The sequence below is a fragment of the Ranitomeya imitator genome, chromosome 6, assembly GCF_032444005.1.
Source record: "Ranitomeya imitator isolate aRanImi1 chromosome 6, aRanImi1.pri, whole genome shotgun sequence".
In the NCBI taxonomy this organism is placed as follows: Eukaryota; Metazoa; Chordata; class Amphibia; order Anura; family Dendrobatidae; genus Ranitomeya; species Ranitomeya imitator.
The window spans coordinates 60,878,779-60,901,399 of NC_091287.1; the positions used below are offsets into that span (position 1 = coordinate 60,878,779).

The 22,621-nt window shown below is 41.8% G+C and overlaps 1 protein-coding gene across 1 annotated transcript in view; it reads left to right on the top strand.

The window, feature by feature from the left end:
- Positions 1 to 22,621, top strand: part of LARP4B (La ribonucleoprotein 4B) — a 101,739-nt gene that overhangs the window by 50,309 nt on the left and 28,809 nt on the right. The window lies entirely within an intron of this gene.

The window sequence follows — 22,621 nt, forward strand, 5'->3', positions numbered from 1 at the left end:
TATCTCGCTGAGGATCTGTTTATACCAAGGAAGGTGACGGGCACAAGGGGGCATTCTTTGCGTCTGGAGGAGAGAAGGTTTTTCCACCAACATAGAAGAGGATTCTTTACTGTTAGGGCAGTGAGAATCTGGAATTGCTTGCCTGAGGAGGTGGTGATGGCGAACTCAGTCGAGGGGTTCAAGAGAGGCCTGGATGTCTTCCTGGAGCAGAACAATATTGTATCATACAATTAGGTTCTGTAGAAGGACGTAGATCTGGGGATTTATTATGATGGAATATAGGCTGAACTGGATGGACAAATGTCTTTTTTCGGCCTTACTAACTATGTTACTATGTGGTTGTCTGTGCGTGAAGCAGGCCCCGAGCCCTGTGCCCTTTGGCTAAATGGTTATCTATAAATGGGTGTTATATGGGGCATGTAATCCCTTCAGTGCCCCATATAAAATAAAAACAATACTTCCCGCCCCCCCCCCCCCCCCCCCACAGCTGTGCCGTTCCCACAATGTCAGTGGTTACGTGACACAATGACGTCATATGTACCACTGAGAATAGTGGAGCTGACATGGCCGGGAATGGTCATCCCCAAGTGGTAATCGATTTTGTGTTTATTTTCTATGGGGCACAGAGGAGCTGTCCAGTAATGGGCTACCTTATAGCATCTGTCGTATCGGGCTAATAAGTGTTCAGTTGTTATAACGCAGGTATTTACCATTACATCCGCCGATGTGCTGGTTTGGACATTGATTTTTTTTTTTTTTTGTTCCACCATAAACAATCCATTCACCTGATGAATGAGCAGCATTTTTCTGGTTTATACGTACATACATGTAGTGCGCATACAAACACACGTATACAAAACGCAGCTATATGCATAAGCAGAGCACTTGTATGCACAGGCACATACATACATACAGAGACTTGTGTGCACAGGCACATACATACATACAGAGACTTGTATGCACAGGCATATACATACATACATACATACATACATACATACAGAGACTTGTATGCACAGGAGCAGGTGAGTATTTGACAGGCGTCGCTCCCCCTCACCCACCGACCCCCCGGCTTTCATGACTCGAGTATAAGCCGAGATTTTCAGCCCAAAAAAATGGGCTGAAAGTGCCCCTCTCGGCTTATACTAGAGTCATGGAAGCCGGGTGGTCGGTGGGTGAGGGGGAGCGACGCCTGTCAAATACTCACCTGCTCCTGGCATGGTCCCCGCATGTCCCACGGTCTTCGGACGCAGCAGCTTCTTCCCTTGTTCAGCGGTCACTGGTACCGCTCATTTAAAGTTATGAATATGGACTCCACTCCCATAGGGGTGGAGCCGCATATTCATTACTGTAATGAGCGGTGCCACGTGACCGCTCACTACAGGAAGAAGCTGCTGCTCCCGGAGACGTGGGACATGCAGGGCCCGCGCCAGGAGCAGGTGAGTATTTCATATTCACCTTTTCGCGTTCCGCCGCCGCCTCGTCTTCCGCGTCCTCTGCTGTGATTGTTCAGGTCAGAGAGCGCGATGACATTTTAGTGTGCGCGCCGCCCTCTGCCTGAACAGTCAGTGCGGAGAGACGGGACGCTGAGGAGCAGCGACGAGAGGTGAGTATGTCATTTTTTTTTTTTTTTTTTTTTAGTGCAGCAGCATTACATGTGGCACAATGCTATATGGAGCATCTATGGGGCCATAAAGAACTGCATGGAGCATTATATGGGGCATCTATGGGGCCATAACTGCATGGAGCATTATATGGAGCATCCATGGGGCCATAACTGCATGGAGCATTATATGGGGCATCTATGGGGCCATAACTGCATGGAGCATTATATGGGACATCTATGGGGCCATAACTGCATGGAGCATTATATGGGACATCTATGGGGCCATAACTGCATGGAGCATTACAGGTCCTTCTCAAAAAATTAGCATATAGTGTTAAATTTCATTATTTACCATAATGTAATGATTACAATTAAACTTTCATATATTATAGATTCATTATCCACCAACTGAAATTTGTCAGGTCTTTTATTGTTTTAATACTTATGATTTTGGCATACAACTCCTGATAACCCAAAAAACCTGTCTCAATAAATTAGCATATTTCACCCATCCAATCAAATAAAAGTGTTTTTTAATAACAAACAAAAAAACCATCAAATAATAATGTTCAGTTATGCACTCAATACTTGGTCGGGAATCCTTTGGCAGAAACGACTGCTTCAATGCGGCGTGGCATGGAGGCAATCAGCCTGTGACACTGCTGAGATGTTATGGAGGCCCAGGATGCTTCAATAGCGGCCTTAAGCTCATCCAGAGTGTTGGGTCTTGCGTCTCTCAACTTTCTCTTCACAATATCCCACAGATTCTCTATGGGGTTCAGGTCAGGAGAGTTGGCAGGCCAATTGAGCACAGTAATACCATGGTCAGTAAACCATTTACCAGTGGTTTTGGCACTGTGAGCAGGTGCCAGGTCGTGCTGAAAAATGAAATCTTCATCTCCATAAAGCATTTCAGCCGATGGAAGCATGAAGTGCTCCAAAATCTCCTGATAGCTAGCTGCATTGACCCTGCCCTTGATGAAACACAGTGGACCAACACCAGCAGCTGACATGGCACCCCACACCATCACTGACTGTGGGTACTTGACACTGGACTTCAGGCATTTTGGCATTTCCTTCTCCCCAGTCTTCCTCCAGACTCTGGCACCTTGATTTCCGAATGACATGCAAAATTTGCTTTCATCAGAAAAAAGTACTTGGGACCACTTGGCAACAGTCCAGTGCTGCTTCTCTGTAGCCCAGGTCAGGCGCCTCTGCCGCTGTTTATGGTTCAAAAGTGGCTTTACCTGGGGAATGCGGCACCTGTAGCCCATTTCCTGCACACGCCTGTGCACGGTGGCTCTGGATGTTTCCACACCAGACTCAGTCCACTGCTTCCTCAGGTTCCCCAAGGTCTGGAATCGGTCCTTCTCCACAATCTTCCTCAGGGTCCGGTCTCCTCTTCTCGTTGTACAGCGTTTTCTGCCACATTGTTTCCTTCCAACAGACTTACCATTGAGGTGCCTTGATACAGCACTCTGGGAACAGCCTATTTGTTGAGAAATTTCTCTCTGGGTCTTACCCTCTTGCTTGAGGGTGTCAATGATGGCCTTCTTGACATCTGTCAGGTCGCTAGTCTTACCCATGATGGGGGTTTTGAGTAATGAACCAGGCAGGGAGTTTATAAAAGCCTCGGGTATCTTTTGCATGTGTTTAGAGTTAATTAGTTGATTCAGAAGATTAGGGTAATAGGTCGTTTAGAGAACCTTTTCTTGATATGCTAATTTATTGAGACAGGTTTTTTGGGTTATCAGGAGTTGTATGCCAAAATCATCAGTATTAAAACAATAAAAGACCTGACAAATTTCAGTTGGTGGATAATGAATCTATAATATATGAAAGTTTAATTGTAATCATTACATTATGGTAAATAATGAAATTTAACACTATATGCTAATTTTTTGAGAAGGACCTGTATATGGGGCCATAATGAACTGCATGGAGCATTATATGGGGCATCTATGGGGCCATAACTGCATTGGTCATTATATGGGGCATCTATGGGGCCATAACTGCATTGGTCATTATATGGGGCATCTATGGGGCCATAACTGCATGGAGCATTATATGGATCATTATATGGAGCATCTATGGGGCCATAACTGCATGGAGCATTATATGGGGCATCTATGGGGCCATAACTGCATGGAGCATTATATGGAGCATCTATAGGGCCATAATGAACTGCATGGAGCATTATATGGGGCATCTATGGGGCATAACTGCATGGGTCATTATATGGGGCATCTATGGGGCCATAACTGCATGGAGCATTATATGGAGCATCTATGGGGACATAACTACATGGAGCATTATATGGAGCATCTATGGGGACATAACTACATGGAGCATTATATGGAGCATCTATGGGGACATAACTACATGGAGCATTATATGGAGCATCTATGGGGACATAACTGCATGGAGCATTATATGGGGTATCTATGGGGCCATAAGAACTGCATGGAGCAATATATGGAGCATCTATGGGGACATAACTGCATGGAGCATTATATGGGGTATCTATGGGGCCATAAAGAACTGCATGGAGCATTATATGGGGTATCTATGGGGCCATAAAGAACTGCATGGAGCATCTATGGGGCCATAAAGAACTGAATGGAGCATTATATGGGGCATCTTATGGGGCCATAAAGAACTGCATGGAGCATTATAGGGGGCATATTTGTATATGGAGCATCTTATGGGGCCATAATTAACTGTATGGAGCATTATATGGGGCCTATTTTGTATGTTGATCTTGTGGGGCCATATTGAACTGTATGGAGCATTATATGGGGCGTATTTTGTATGGATCATCTTATGGGGCCATAATGAACAGTATGGAGCATTATATGGGGCATCTATGGGGCATAACTGCATGGGTCATTATATGGGGCATCTATGGGGCCATAACTGCATGGAGCATTATATGGAGCATCTATGGGGACATAACTACATGGAGCATTATATGGAGCATCTATGGGGACATAACTACATGGAGCATTATATGGAGCATCTATGGGGACATAACTGCATGGAGCATTATATGGGGTATCTATGGGGCCATAAGAACTGCATGGAGCAATATATGGAGCATCTATGGGGACATAACTGCATGGAGCATTATATGGGGTATCTATGGGGCCATAAAGAACTGCATGGAGCATTATATGGGGTATCTATGGGGCCATAAAGAACTGCATGGAGCATCTATGGGGCCATAAAGAACTGAATGGAGCATTATATGGGGCATCTTATGGGGCCATAAAGAACTGCATGGAGCATTATAGGGGGCATATTTGTATATGGAGCATCTTATGGGGCCATAATTAACTGTATGGAGCATTATATGGGGCCTATTTTGTATGTTGATCTTGTGGGGCCATATTGAACTGTATGGAGCATTATATGGGGCGTATTTTGTATGGATCATCTTATGGGGCCATAATGAACAGTATGGAGCATTATATGGGGCATCTATGGGGCATAACTGCATGGGTCATTATATGGGGCATCTATGGGGCCATAACTGCATGGAGCATTATATGGAGCATCTATGGGGACATAACTACATGGAGCATTATATGGAGCATCTATGGGGACATAACTACATGGAGCATTATATGGAGCATCTATGGGGACATAACTGCATGGAGCATTATATGGGGTATCTATGGGGCCATAAGAACTGCATGGAGCAATATATGGAGCATCTATGGGGACATAACTGCATGGAGCATTATATGGGGTATCTATGGGGCCATAAAGAACTGCATGGAGCATTATATGGGGTATCTATGGGGCCATAAAGAACTGCATGGAGCATCTATGGGGCCATAAAGAACTGAATGGAGCATTATATGGGGCATCTTATGGGGCCATAAAGAACTGCATGGAGCATTATAGGGGGCATATTTGTATATGGAGCATCTTATGGGGCCATAATTAACTGTATGGAGCATTATATGGGGCCTATTTTGTATGTTGATCTTGTGGGGCCATATTGAACTGTATGTAGCATTATATGGGGCGTATTTTGTATGGATCATCTTATGGGGCCATAATGAACAGTATGGAGCATTATATGGGGCTCATGATTCAATATGGATATTCAAAAACACTTAACCTACTGATGTCTCAATTCATTTTACTTTTATTGGTATCTATTTATTTTTTACATTTACCGGTAGCTGCTGCATTTCCCACCCTAGGCTTATACTCGAGTCAATAAGTTTTCCCGTTTTTTTGTTGCAAAATTAGGGGGGTTGGCTTATACTCGGGTCGGCTTATACTCTAGTATATATGGTATAAAATATGTAAATATATATTAAATACAGCGTGTGAAGTATGTGGTGGAAATGAGTGGAAACCACTCAATATAAAAGTAAAACCATCACCTAAGACATGCACTAAAAGAAAAGCAAATCCCAGATATAGAGAAGATTACCATAACATAGATGCAAGGGCTAAGACCGGATTATACACAGACCAAGCTAAATATCAAATATACTAGTGACCCATTAACCCATTAGTACTAAAAACAGGATAAATCCAAAGAAAAATAGGCTACAGAGACTACATATAGAAGAGAAAAAATGTAACATAAGACAAAAAAATGAATGAAAAATACCTCCTAAATAACTACACATAAATAATAATAAATAATAATACTTAAGAAATATATAAAACAAATAAATAAATGATAATAGGCAAAAGAAAATAAGATTATAAAAATAAATAATAATAAAAATGATAAAAATAAAAAATAATAAGTAAATAATAAGGGAAAAATAATAAGGGAAAAATAAGCAAAAATAATCATAGTATAGGATGGAACAATATATCATGGAGTGATTTATTTGCCTTTGCTTATCACTTCTTTAATTATTTTTTTTTTATATATTTATTTAGTACTAGCTGAAGAGCCCGGCGTTGCCTGGGCATAGTAAATACCTGTGGTTAGTTATAGCACGTCACTTCTCTTATTTTCCCATCCCGCCTCTCATTTTCTCCCTCACATCTCTCATTTTCTCCCTCACTCCTCTCATTCCCCCCTAACACTTGTCATTTCAACCTCACATCTGTCATTTTCTGATCACTCCATTATTTTTCCTCACCCCTCTCATTTTGCACTCACACCTTTTCATTTTCACCTCACACCTCTCATTTGCACCTCATCACCTCAGTATATACATGTTTGTCATCTCCCTTATATATAGTATACATCTGTATGTCATCTCCTGTATATAGTATATACCTGAATGTCATCTCCTTCTATATATAGTATATACCTGTATGTCATCTCCTCCTGTATATAGTAAATACCTGTGTCATCTCCCCTGTATATAGTATATATCTGTCATCTCCTCCTGTATATAGTATATACCTGCATGTCATCTTCTATATATAGCATATACCTGTATGTCATCTCCTCCTGTATATAGTATATACCTGTAGGTCATTGCTCCTGTATATAGTATATACCTGTGTGTCATCTCCTCCTGTATATAGTATATACCTGTATGTCATCTCCTCCTGTATATATATATATATGTACCTGTATGTCATCTCCTCCTCTATATAGTATATACCTGTGTCATCTCTCCTGTATATAGTATATACCTGTGTGTCATCTCCTCCTGTATTAGACCTCGTTCACACGTTATTTGCTCAGTATTTTTACCTCAGTATTTGTAAGCTAAGTTGGCAGCCTGATAAATCCCCAGCCAGCAGGAAGCCCTCCCCCTGGCAGTATATATTAGCTCACACATACACATAATAGACAGGTCATGTGACTGACAGCTGCCGTATTTCCTATATGGTACATTTGTTGTAGTTTGTCTGCTTATTAATCAGATTTTTATTTTTGAAGGATAAGACCAGACTTGTGTGTGTTTTAGGGCGAGTTTCGTTTGTCAAGTTGTGTGTGTTGAGTTGCGTGTGGCGACATGTATGTAGTGACTTTTGTGAGATGAGTTGTGTGTGGCAACATGCGTGTAGCAACTTTTTGTGTGTCGAGTTGCATGTGACAGGTTAGTGTAGCAACTTGTGTGCAGCAAGTTTTGCGCATGGCGAGTTTTGCACGTGGCGAGTTTTGTGTGGTGCCTTTTGAGTATGTGCAAGTTTTGTGTGAAGAAATTTTGCATGTGTTGCAACTTTTGTGCATGTGGCAATTTTTCCGCATGTGCAAGTTTTGCGTGTGGCGAGTTTTCCATGAGGTGAGTTTTGCACTTGTGGCGAGTTTTGCAAGAGCCTAGTTTTTGCATGTGGCGAGTTCTGCGCGTGGCGAGTTTTGAGCGGCGACTTTTGTGTTTCGACTTTTATGTGGCGAGGTTGGAGAATGTGTGGTGAAATGTGTGCTGAGGGTGATATGTGTTCAAGCACGTGGAAGTGTGTGGCGCATTTTGGGTGTGTGTTCATATCCCCGTGTGTGGTGAGTATCCCATGTCGGGGCCCCACCTTAGCAACTGTACGGTATATACTCTTTGGCGCCATCGCTCTCACTCTTTAAGTCCCCCTTGTTCACATCTGGCAGCTGTCAATTTGCCTCCAACACTTTTCCTTTCATTTTTTCCCATTATGTAGATAGGGGCAAAATTGTTTGGTGAATTGGAATGCGCGGGGTTAAAATTTCACCTCACAACATAGCCTATGACGCTCTCGGGGTCCAGACGTGTGACTGTGCAAAATTTTGTGGCTGTAGCTTCAACGCCTCCAACACTTTTCCTTTCACTTTTTTCCCCATTATGTAGATAGGGGCAAAATTGTTTGGTGAATTGGAACGCGCGGGGTTAAAATTTCACCTCACAACATAGCCTATGACGCTCTCGGGGTCCAGACGTGTGACTGTGCAAAATTTTGTGGCTGTAGCTGCGACGGTGCAGATGCCAATCCCGGACATACATACACACATTCAGCTTTATATATTAGATTATGTGTAGTTATTTATGAGGTATTATTTATCATTTATTATATTCCATAATTTTTTTGTCTTATGTTACATTTTTTTCTCTTCCATATGTAGTCTCTGTAGCCTATTTTTCTTTGGATTTATCCTGTTTTAGTACGAATGGGTTAATGGGTCACTAGTATATTTGATATTTAGCTTGGTCTGTGTATAATCCGGTCTTAGCCCTTGCATCTATGTTATGGTAATCTTCTCTATATTGGCCATAATGACACTATTATCCATTCTTTCAATTTGTCCCCATTCCTTTACTTTGGCTCATGATGGCGCGCTCCTGGCTGTGCGCACACGCGGTCTGTGTCCCTGGACTCTGGGGTATCGCGTCGCCGTGGCCTTGGTAACGCCGGATCCGCAGTGCCGTGCATCCGGTCACGTGACACGGTGCCCCCGGACTTCCGGGACCTCCTGATGGCGCGTGCGCCGAGTCCACCCGGACCGCGTGTTGAGGCGTGTGTGCTCACGGATATTCACCCCTCAAGGTATCCTGTATATTTGGATTGATAATTCTTTTACCCACTATTTTTTTTTTTTGATTCAGTATCTGCCCTGGCTATCCATGTATGACCGGTGTTGATCTCCGTTTGCTGCTGCACTAGTGCACATTACCTATTTGGGCACCATTTTACTATTTCTTATGGTTGATACACTTTTATATATAACTTTTAAAAAAACATTTTTATATTTTCACTTTTTCACGGTCACTTATTTTTTATTCAAGTAACAGGATTTCCAAATACTACATTGAGGGTATAGTTATGGATTTATTTATCTAACTTTTATTACTACTATATATCCCGGTGTGCACAATTTTTTCTGTGTTTAATTATTGGTTTGAAAGTTGCTCTATAGATAGATAGATTTATCTTTATCTGGGTTTTCCTTTTCTTTTAGTGCATGTGTTAGGTGTTGGTTTTACATTTTTAGGGTATGTGCACACGTTGCAGATTTCCTGCAGATCTGCAGCTTTTTTTTTCGACGCAGAAACGCTGCAGATCTGCAAGTGATTTACAGTACAATGTAAATCAATGACAAAAAAAAAATGCTGTGCTAATGGTGTGGAAAAATCAGCACGGAAAACGCAGCAGATTCAAAAAAGGACCATGTCAATTCTTTTTGCAGATCTTCTGCGTTTCTGCACCCATTCCATAATAGAAATCTGCAGGGGTGAAAAAAGGAAGAAATCCGCTCAAAAATCTGCAACGTGTGCACATACCAAAAAAAGGCGCTGATTCTGACCTGTGTTTTCTGCCAAGAAATGCAGAATCTGCACAGAAAATTCCAGTCAAATCTGCAACATGTGCACATAGCCAAATACAGAGGCTTGCAGGCACATGCATATCTACATACAATAGAAAACTTACCCTTCCCCGCTCTTCTTCAGTTCTACTAAACTCATGGACAGTGCAGGACTTCTGGTGACATCACGATCACATGACCGTGATGTCATCAAAGGTTCTGAAACCAAGTGATTTCACAGAAGGTCCCCGTTCCCGACCTCCGCCGTACTATTACTGCAGAGGTCGGATCCACTGCTTTGATGTGGGCTCCGGCGGTGAGCCCACCTCAAAGTCGCGACATGTCAGCTGTTTTGTACAGCTGACATGTGCCCGCAATAGCGGTGAGTGAAATCGCGATTCACACGCCGCTATTAACCAGTTAAATGCCGCTGTCAAACGCTAACAGCAGCATTTAACAGGCGCTTCCAGCCGCGCGGCCGGAAATGATCGCTGCTATGTAGCAGAGCCGATCCAGTTGTGCCAGCTTCTAGCCTCCCAGGGCTATTGAAGCATGGCAAAAGTTTAATATATATATATATGTATATATATATGTATATGTATATGTATATGTATGTATATGTGTGTATGTACAGTGTATATATATATATATGTGTGTGTATATATGAGTGTGTATATATGTGTGTGTTTAAATCACCCCCCTTTCGCCCCGTTCAAAATAAAACAATTAAAAAAATCAAACCTACTTATTTGGTATCGCCGCGTTCAGAATCGCCCGATCTATCAATTAAAAAAAAGCATTAACCTGATCGCTAAACGGCGTAGCGAGAAAATTCGAAACGCCAGAATTAAGTTGTTTTTTTTTGGTCGCCGCAACATTGCATTAAAATGCAATAACGGGCGATCAAAAGAACGTATCTGCACAAAAGTGGTATCATTAAAAAAGTCAGTTCAGCACGCAAAAAATAAGCCCTCACCTGACCCCCAGATCACGAAAAATGGAGATACTTGGGGTAACGGAAAATTGCGCAATATTTTTATTTATTTATTTATTTTTTTAAGCAAAGTTTAGAATTTTTTTTACCACTTAGATAAAACGTAACCTAGACATGTTTGGTGTCTATGAACTCGTAATGACCTGGAGAATCATAATGGCAGGTCAGTTTTAGCATTTAGTGAACCTAGCAAAAAAGCCAATCAAAAAACAAGTGCGGGATTGCACTTTTTTTGCAATTTCACTGCACTTGGAATTTTTTTCCCATTTTCTAGTACACGACATGCTAAAACCAATGATGTCGTTGAAAAGTGCAACTCGTCCCACAAAAAACAAGCCCTCACATGGCCATATTGACGGAAACTAAAAGTTATGGCTATGGGAAGGAGAGGAGCGATAAACGAGAACGCAAAAACGGATAAGGGCAAGGTCGTGAAGGGGTTAAGCAGTCTCGAGATGGGAAATTAGATTGATAATGCAGAGCTATTATCAATCTAATTTTTGTTTTAGATGCTGGGAGCCCTGGGCACCTTCATCCCCCAACTCCAGCCCTGAGAACATAGAAACGACTGCAGATATTGTCCTTGGTGGGATTTGAACGCAAGACCCCAGCACTGCAAGGCTGCACTGCTTACCACTGAGCCACCGTGTATTTCCACATAATGGCGGTTTTTCCATTCTGAGTTAGATGTCAACTAAAATGTTTAAAAACTGATCGCATCCTAAATTTTAAGACTTTGTCCCCAAGGAATCGGCCCCAGGTGACTGTTCTAGTCAACTGCATAGAATTAGATGTAAAATATAACGTACTTTCTGCCCGTCGCTGTCACTATGGTGGTCCTACCACTTTGTACAATAAAAATGTCCAAAAGAATCGGTGTGCATTGGCAAAAGAAAGAGCCGTCTCGCCAGTACGATATGTATGCAATAAAAACATCAGTGTTTCAGCTACAGTCCATAGTCCAAAAATGTGTCCTAGGAGGCCGGATGTGTGTTAAAGGCAATCTTGTCGCTGGCGTTTTGCAACAAGTGGCACATCGCTGGAATCCGGGTTTCTGCCTCGTCATGCTGCTAGCAAAAGCCTGCTTACACATTCTCCCCCTTTTTTATTTTTATTTTCTATGTATTAATGTAGGTTTTCTTTACATGTTTTTTTTTCTTTGAAATTGGCAAATATTTCCATTACTTTTTCCCCCTCTTTTTAGAGCTATTGATAGTGACTTTATGCATGTTGGATAACTTGCTAAAAGCTGCTATATTATAGGACGTCTGGTTGGGGACAATTCTTTTTTTTTCCCCCAGTATGTTATCTGTAAGCCTATTTATGGGGATAACGATCGTGCAGCAGAGCTGTGCATGGATAGGAATAGTTCATATGACAGGTGCAATTCGGGTGGCTCAGTGTAACCTGACCATATTCTTCTACTGTCCCTTATGCTACCATAGCATACACACCGCGTTGGTGCTATACATTATGATGGCCCATCATATGAACATATTTCTTCCGTGTCTGTTTATGTAGATATTAAGCACTTAAATAGCAACATAGTATTAATACATTTAATAAATGAGAAACTGAACATAGAGATTTCTGAGGTTGGCAGAATTTCTGTTCTTTTCCTTAAATTTGGAAGTTTTAAATGGATCCTGGGAAAATTCAGATTATAATGGATGGTTCACATTTTACGGGGCCCTTTTTGTTATCCTTTATAAAAAAAATAAATAAAAAAATTGGGGGCACCCCACCAGATGCATCCAAAGAAGTCTGCTGTAACTGTGGGGAGATCTGGCTGTCAGCAAAGATAAAAAAAAAAAAGAAAATCAGATTAAGCCACATCCAGATGTACTTAGGTGAAATTGTTCATTTTTCTTCCAGAAATACTTCTTCACGTGTGTGGTATATCTGTATGTCAGTTTTTGTCTTTTTTTAATTTATGTATAGCGTCCGTTTTATACATAAACAGATTTACAAGTATAATCAAAGGCTGAATACAATTTTCTATGTTAATTGAAATGGGTGCTTAAATAAAAACAAGATTTGTCTGAAAATCTGATTAGTCATACATGCTGCAATTTATAGAATAAAAATCCTGAGCACCGTTTTGTGTGCAATAACACTCAGGTGACTAGCATTGGTCCATGTATCAGCCGTATCTTATCCATTTTGCATTCAGAAAGCCTACGGATGTAGAATAAGTGCTGATCCAGATGACCCACTTGAACGAAAACCTCACCAGGTCAAAATTTGCCCTACACCCCCCCCCCCCCCTTTTTTTTTTTCTTAACTCCTGCTTCTCCCCTGATTTTTCGGGTATTTGTGCTGAATCCACCATATTGTTTCAGTGATATGAGCTTTTTATTTAGTGCTAATTTTTGTCTTTACCAAGGGTGCGTAACTAGCGGGGTAATAATGCAGTGTCAAAGGCAGCGCCCCCAAAGAACCCTTTGAGCCAAGCCCCCAGAAAACCTTTTGAACCACGCCCCCAAATAACCATTTGAGCCACGCCCCCAAAGAACTCTGAGCCACGCCCCCAAAGAACTCTGAGCCACGCCTCCTTGTAAAGACTCATAAAAAGGATAACTTAATATAAATTCCCATATATCTGGAACCATATGGCAGATTTAAAATAAAAAAGCTAAACAAAATCGAGTACTCTGGAGCAGTAGGAATACTATATGGGCAAAGCTGCCCTCTTTTGTCCTGATGACAGATGCGCTTTTTGCTGGGCATGCAGAGCACACACACCTCTATTCTGTGAGCGGTCAGGCTATGTGCACACGTTCAGGAATTCATGCAGAAAATTCCTGTGAAAATCTGGACATTTCTGCCAGATTTCCGCATGAAATCCGCATGCGTTTTTTGCGCGTTTTTTTTTGCGCGTGTTTTTTTCCGGACATTTCCCAATGCATTAGACAGTGGGAAAACCGCAAAAAAAACCGCAAAATTAATGAGCAGGTTCATTATTTTTCCGCAATGCGTTTTTCATGCGGAAAAACGCACATCATGTGCACAGAAGTTGCGGATTTCATTAAAAAATTATAGGATGCTTAATGTATGCAGATTATTTGCGGTTTTATAGCGTTTTTATAGCGCAAAAGCGCTAAAAAAACGCAAATCTGCAACGTGTGGACATAGCCTCACAGCCTAACTCCAGCTCTTGTGTTCACCCCGTTCACAAGATGCAGTTTTGGACTGACGTCCCCTCTCCCTCCCTCATTAATACTTTGATGCTGACAGCTGCGGGGTCTTTGCGCTCCCCACTATTGCTGTTACCTAATTTGCTCTCTGGAATTCAGCAGTGTGCTTTATGGATTCCCCGCTTGTTGATGTGATTTTTCAATATACAGTTTATAGCTGCTCCCGAGTCGTTTTTAATCTTGGTGAATGGAAAATTAAATGTACAATGCCCAGTGTTTGCTTTGTAACCGGTTTTGTGTATTTAGTTTAGGTTTTAACTGCATAATTTATCAACTCGCTCTGCCTAAAAGCTCATTTATAAAGGCGGTCACACCGATGCAATGCTATACCATTCCATACATTTCATCCTCGCCTAACGCCTGCGCCGAATGCATTCACACCTTACTGCACTCATAGGAAAAGGGGTTTACTGTTAACATATTTAACTTGATGATTACTGAATTTTATTTCCCAAAACCGTCTCCCAAATCATCACTAAATGGGTAAAATATCCAAGTGCGTATCAAAACTAGAAACTTTTCATTTCGCCTCTATTATAGATCTTCATTCTCAAAAAACGGAGCCATTTTTTATCTTGTTTTTTTGTGCCGCTCGTTGTCTAGCTAACTGTTCACCTCCTCTGTCTAACAGGTGGTTGGACACAGTCCGTGAAAAAGAAGAATGTGGGTCCCACTCACCATCCCAATTAAAAGTCCACTTTAATAGTTGCTTAAAACATGAGAAGTAGGAGAGTCCTATGTGTAGCTCAAAGGACTACAGCCATTTTGTGCACCATGCGCTTCTGCGGGTCCCATAGAAGTTCATGGTGCGCGAAACGGCTGTCATCCTTTGAGCTCCAAATAGGACTCTCCTACTTCTGATGTTTTAAGCAACTTATTAAATTGGACTTTTAATTAAGATGGTGAGTGCCACCCGCATTCTTTTTCACGGACTGTGTGTAACTTTCATCTTATTTGGGATGGCACCTGAGAACCCGGTATGGGTCCAACCAGCGTTGAAGTGACACGATCAGGTATCTGCACAGGTGCTGCAGCAGTGCTGATATTCTCATGCTCTTGCCACGTATTAACGGGTGGTTGGTCTCCTAGGCAATAAACGCTGTTCCAAGCTTTTTGCTACAGAGCTTGCAAATACTGCGTTGAAGCTCACCTGATTCGCTTCAGAGCCCCTGATGCTGCAGAGGCGAAACTGCCTCTACTGGCAGCATGCAAACTGTCAATCATTCAAGCAGGAGATGAGTGCGCTACTGAAACTCCGTCATAGGAACAAACTTTTAAAGGTTATTGCCATCTTGGACGATCCACTAGTTATTGCTTGCTGAGAGTCCAACCTCTGTGAGCCTAAGGGGCCACAGTGGGGCATTCCCTTTGCATTTTATTCCTCTGGCTCCGCTGCTGCTCAGCATCCATTAGGTGAATGTTGACCATCAGGTGCTTGCACCGTCTGGTGCATGGAGTTGTTGCTGTGCATGGATGATCTTTGAAGGAAACACCGTTAATGTCAAGATTTAAGTAGCACCCAAGATGTAAGCAAGATAGAAAAGTGTCGTTCACGTGTCGTATTCTAATAGGAGGGATGCATGATGTACCCTAATCGTGCTCACATGCCATATAGAAATATAGAAAAGTCGGGTAAATAGCGGAGTGCTGCAGTTTTTTGAGAGGCGGGAAAGTCTAAGTGTGCTATTAACCCTACTAGTCTGTTACATAAATCATTTTTGTTAATCTCCTTCTCGCTACTATTGCTTTCTCAGATGAAGCTCGGCAGCTTTTCTCTGGTTTTACCTCTGTTCTACATTAAGCAACCTTACACCTTGATAAAAAAAAGTTCTTGTCAGAAGGTGTCATAAATAATATCCTTGGTGCAATTTCTCAATGAAAGCGTAACCTTGATGTAACGTGGCCATCACACGTATCAGCCCAAGATTACACTCTTAAAGGGGTGTTTTTCTGAAATGGCTCTTGCAGCTTTCTGCGTATTTGTGCACCCATGCAACCATTCATATATATATATTGGCATATATGTAAACTTTCTAAAGGGTTCTTATATGCGTAACAGTCTGAGATCTATTTATTGCCAGCTTGTTTTTTTTTTGTGTTCCCCAACCCCCAATTTAACTGTGACTAGTAAGAGTTAATCAAGTAGCCTTCAGCTTTTGGCAGCTGTTGCCCTGCGCCTTGGCAAATCTCCTCAATACAGAGGCCTTAGTGTCTTGGATTGTAATTTGAGTGACAATGGCATGTGTTTTGGTTTGTCTGTCTGAAGTTACTATTTTTGACTTGTGGGCAGTGGCCTATACCCAGCTGTACCCATTGCGACCGTAGATTCTTAAAGCATCAGCCTCGGCACAACCGGAGCATGGTTTTACAATGGGTTGCTGTTTTAGCAAAGAATTATGCCCACTCAGAAACCTTGAAAGGACCAGCTTGTTCGAGTCAACATCATGTGAAGATTTAGAGAAGAATCATATGAAGCAAAGTGACATTCAAGATCTGGACCCAGGAGAGAACTTTTTGACTCAAGTGCCCGTTCCAGACTCTGGGTTGGAAAACTCCACTTTTAGTAGAGTAAAGTCGGGGATGACGAGTAATGGATTGTTTAAGGCTTCACGGTTCCCCTCTTACAACAGCATGGATAACACAGAGAACATTGGACCACTGCCGAGATCTATCAAAGCCAGGTCAGTGAACTTGATGCATCCAATAAATAGTGCAATAAATGCTCTGTCCAGATATGAACATTTGCAAAAAGAGATGGAAATAGACGATGAAGAATGTCCGAGCCCAACTACAGCAATTGTAGGGAGTTGTACGGTCTCTAACACCGCAATTGTAGACCCATGGCCTGTGCATGACCATGCTTCACAGTCTCAAGTGTCACTGACTTCAGAGCAGAACTCGCAGGAAGTTCTTTCCTTAAAAGCAAACTACTTGGACGGCAGCCAGACCGCATGGCAGAGCTCATTAACTCACAGAGAAGAGGAGAAAAATGCTGAGAATACCAAGAATAGAAGCGTATTGGATTTCGGGTCGGCAGCAAAGCAAATAAATGAGAACGTACCTCCTCAAAGCAATGCAGAAGTGAGGCAAGATACAAGGACAAACACCTTCTACAGCATTTGTTTAGTAGATGACTATGATATAATTGAAGATCTTTTGGAGGAATCTCACTCAATACAGCAATATGATACTATGCCCAGTAAGGATTCAGCTGCTGCAGAAAGTATCTACGACACATCAAGTTCTCTGAATATTGGGATTGAAAATGTATTTTTTGGTCCAAATCATATGACCAACGCAGAAGTTTTGCCTCAGACTGTTTCATCAGATGTGCTTTCCTGTGGACTTCCAACCAAAGAATTGACTGAATATAGTGATTGTCTTCTCAAAATGGTTTGTCCAGAACCTCTAAATTCTCTAGGAAAATCCACGGATTGTGTGCTAACAAATTGCCAAACGCAAGAATTAAGCTTTGATTTTCTGACTAATCATGGCCAGTGTCTACCTGAAACCATGGTTGATATTTCTTCTATGCTTCTACTAGATGGAATAAAACAACCCAATCATGACCAAGTTCAGCTGCCTTCTACTGAAGCACTGCTTCTTGAATTGGAGCCAACTTCTGATTTTGCAACCAAAAAAGATGACGGGACCACTGAATCTTGTTGTAAAAGCACATTTTGCACTTCAGATATAAATTGTAATAAATCCTTGGATCCAAGTCCAGAAGTTCCTCTCTTGGAAGAACAGGTAAATGATCATGTTATTGATGACCCAAAAGTCTCCAGTAAGAATGAAGGAGAGAACTTTCCTGTGTATAACGAAAATGGTATTGTAGAAGATTTAGGGGAACCACAAAGTGGCACAGATGAACCACCTGCCTTAGAGGAACCCAGTTGCTTAAATAGTGATGTGATTGAACAATATAATGAAGACGTTCATGACACAAGTCTTGAGAAACAAAGTGACCCTTCTGATTACTCCGTTAATGAACACGGTCCAACTGAGACCTCAGGGTTATACCAAAAGGAGGCTGTTACTACAGACAAAAATGTTTCTGGGAGTCTTCTCGATAAATCAGATGTGATGGGATTTGTCAAAAAGTTCTCAGCTTGGACTCAGTTTAGTGAATATGACGCAGACTTGACTTTCCATCTAAAAAATTGTACACCTCCTATAGGAGATGAAGGTAATGGCTCCTTTAGCATGTTGGAAGGTGTAAAATCTTCTGTAGTAGATGATCTTATTTCAGGTCCTTGTGCAAAACTGTTAATTAATGGGGATGTGAGAAATAGTTCTCCAAATACTAGTCCTAAGAGTGGTGGGTCCCCTGTCGTTGAATATTTTGACATCTCTTCAAAGGATGATTTTCATGAACCAAAGACGTTCTTTGACCCTGAGGACATGGTACACAAGATGCAAACCAACCTCGTCTTTAACACCACTAATGTTGAATTAATTTATGACACTTGCTTAGAAAATAATATGGTGGGTGACATTGCAACCGAAACACCCGACGACCATGCCGTTCTTGACATTCAAAATAACGGAGACTTTTCCGTGCCAGATGCCACATATGGTTGTTTTGAGGAAGGTAGTGGTGCAGATAGGTGCCCAGATGAAGCCGGTTTCTCCGAATTTGGTCAAGTGAATGGTCTTCATGGCTACGGATCCAATTTTGAAGAGGACCAGATTGATCAATACGCTGCTACTCCATCATATGAAATTCATCCACTACCTGCAGGCTTGACAGATGGCAAAGATCCTTGTAATGAGGAGAGTGTACTAGATCTGATGCAAGATCTCTTTAGAGAGTCTCGGGGTAAAACCAAGGATCTGCCCTTATCCTGTGTATTATCAGGTGATCATTTCTTGGCCAGGCCTGAGTACAAAGTGGATTACTTGTGGTATAATTCCACATCAGACCAGCCGTGTAACCACCAGTACCAGTGCCTGGATGAAAACTTGGTGGTTTCGGACATCAACTCGGAGAAATATTCCTTTCAGCTACTGGTTCCGGAAAGCAGAAGCATTTGGGGTTGGCCCGAGATTCACTGTGAATCTGTAAGTTGTTGCTTTGTTACTTTACAATGTTCAGATGAGTGCACAGAGACTTTATTCTGAAGATGAACAAATAATTCATTCTTTTATTTTCAGTAGTTGTTTAGGATGTTTCCGAATCTTGCTCTTTGTTGCGTCCTCTGCCCCTCTTGTAGGTAGGGATTGCAAATCCTGGTGAGACGAGCTGAGGTAGTGACTTGGAGACTCATTAGGATAATGATACTGCGAGGGCGAACCTTGTAATTTCCATTGTAATGATGGCGGATGATGCATTGACAGCTGTTGTGTTGTCAGGTGGATCTCTTTTGTTTTTGTAACCATCAGTGGCTTCATATTTGCAAGCCATATTATATAATATATACCACATGTATATAGGTTTAACCCATCATTTTGTGACTTATCTTTTTTTTTTTTTTACTTTATTTCTCTCCCCCCCCCCCTTTTTTTTTGTGTTTTTTGTTTGTTTGTTTTTTTTCTTCGTCTCCCCTTTTATGGACTTGATCCTCTGATTGTACGCCTATAGACCTTTCTAAAGCCACGCTCACACAATTATGTTGTTACATATATTAACGATAAAGGTGTCAGTTTTTTTTAGGCTATGGTTCACCCAAACCATTTTAATTCTGCATCCTAGAAAGTGCTAAAATGCACCAGATTGATCATGGTGGATCCTGCTTTTTGATAAATCTGGTGTATTTTAAAAGGATCCTGTTAGCAGATTCATCGAGCCCAAACCACAGGCAGCAGAAATGAAACCCTGGCTACAAGATGGCAGTCATTTATTCTTTTCCCCAAACCACTGCGTCGTTTTAGAGGCAATATACAGGTCCTTCTCAAAAAATTAGCATATAGTGTTAAATTTCATTATTTACCATAATGTAATGATTACAATTAAACTTTCATATATTATAGATTCATTATCCACCAACTGAAATTTGTCAGGTCTTTTATTGTTTAAATACTGATGATTTTGGCATACAACTCCTGATAACCCAAAAAACCTGTCTCAATAAATTAGCATATCAAGAAAAGGTTCTCTAAACGACCTATTACCCTAATCTTCTGAATCAACTAATTAACTCTAAACACATGCAAAAGATACCTGAGGCTTTTATAAACTCCCTGCCTGGTTCATTACTCAAAACCCCCATCATGGGTAAGACTAGCGACCTGACAGATGTCAAGAAGGCCATCATTGACACCCTCAAGCAAGAGGGTAAGACCCAGAAAGAAATTTCTCAACAAATAGGCTGTTCCCAGAGTGCTGTATCAAGGCACCTCAATGGTAAGTCTGTTGGAAGGAAACAATGTGGCAGAAAACGCTGTACAACGAGAAGAGGAGACCGGACCCTGAGGAAGATTGTGGAGAAGGACCGATTCCAGACCTTGGGGAACCTGAGGAAGCAGTGGACTGAGTCTGGTGTGGAAACATCCAGAGCCACCGTGCACAGGCGTGTGCAGGAAATGGGCTACAGGTGCCGCATTCCTCAGGTAAAGCCACTTTTGAACCATAAACAGCGGCAGAGGCGCCTGACCTGGGATACAGAGAAGCAGCACTGGACTGTTAATAAGTGGTCCCAAGTACTTTTTTCTGATGAAAGCAAATTTTGCATGTCATTCGGAAATCAAGGTGCCAGAGTCTGGAGGAAGACTGGGGAGAAGGAAATGCCAAAATGCCTGAAGTCCAGTGTCAAGTACCCACAGTCAGTGATGGTGTGGGGTGCCATGTCAGCTGCTGGTGTTGGTCCACTGTGTTTCATCAAGGGCAGGGTCAATGCAGCTAGCTATCAGGAGATTTTGGAGCACTTCATGCTTCCATCGGCTGAAATGCTTTATGGAGATGAAGATTTCATTTTTCAGCACGACCTGGCACCTGCTCACAGTGCCAAAACCACTGGTAAATGGTTTACTGACCATGGTATTACTGTGCTCAATTGGCCTGCCAACTCTCCTGACCTGAACCCCATAGAGAATCTGTGGGATATTGTGAAGAGAAAGTTGAGAGACGCAAGACCCAACACTCTGGATGAGCTTAAGGCCGCTATTGAAGCATCCTGGGCCTCCATAACATCTCAGCAGTGTCACAGGCTGATTGCCTCCATGCCACGCCGCATTGAAGCAGTCATTTCTGCCAAAGGATTCCCGACCAAGTATTGAGTGCATAACTGAACATTATTATTTGTTGGTTTTTTTGTTATTAAAAAACACTTTTATTTGATTGGATGGGTGAAATATGCTAATTTATTGAGACAGGTTTTTTGGGTTATCAGGAGTTTTATGCCAAAATTATCAGTATTAAAACAATAAAAGACCTGACAAATTTCAGTTGGTGGATAATGAATCTATAATATATGAAAGTTTAATTGTAATCATTACATTATGGTAAATAATGAAATTTAACACTATATGCTAATTTTTTGAGAAGGACCTGTACTTTTACATACTCTGCCTGGGACCATATCCAGAGCCCAGGTTAGTAAGGAGCCGCCCCTGGCCGACTATTCCCAGCACCACTGCAGATCATTTACAGGTGTCTCCCTATGCACATACTTGGGAGAGACCGGTCAATAATCTCTAGTGGTGATGGAAAGACCCAGACGGCTGCCGAGAAAGACTATTTATTTTTTTCATCAGCTATGGTCCCGGCTGGGTCTTTAACATACATTTTCCCTGAAATGCTGGAGGTTTCAAAGAAAAGTATGCCTGGCTGCAATTGTCCAGCCAGGATTTCATTTATGCTGCCACCAGGTTTGGGCAGCATGAATCAGTTGACACGTTTCCTTTGAGTCTGTCTAGCCGAAGTTTATACAAGTAGTTGGCCTACATTTTTCCCGGAAGAAAATGCCAAAATTGTGGAACTTTTTTTTTTTTTTTTCTTGCACAGTGTTGCACATTATGCCATGCCTCTTCATCAGACAAGGAGCATAAGGTGTCCAAAACTCACAAACATAGCTCATTTAGCTTGATTAATTTTCCTCAATGAGTACTAAGGGAAAAGTGGAGTAATTGTCCATGGAAGTCAATCCGATTTAGGCTGTCCACATTAGATGGTTGTCGGCCAAATTATGCTTTTGGCCTATAGTTCGTCCGACCGGTATCTCAGCTGACTGTCTCGTACACAAGCACTCAGAATCAGAGTCCGAAAACAGACATGTACGATCAGTATATCCCTAAACCGTCAAGTCAGCTGGTGCCCCCATACAAATTCGACTATCTGCTGAACCTATCGATCTCAACCGTGTCAGCCAGCTTTATTCTGTGGAAAGGGAGGAGGAATCTGCTTGGTTTGTCCACTTTTCCTTTGCACCATTATTGATCACCCCCCACACCTCTACACTTTGGTGTAAGGGATTCACATGTTAAGAGTGTACAGGTAGTGGCTCCATCATGGTGAGCATGGTCATCATCCTGATCACACAGAGCATGGAACTTTTACCCACTTTATAAGGAGGGTTGTATTGGCTGTAATGCATACAAAAAAAAACGCAAAATAGAAAAATAAAGTAAAACATGTTCATGTCTTCATGGCCAAAATTGACATGAGAATCAAACGCCTA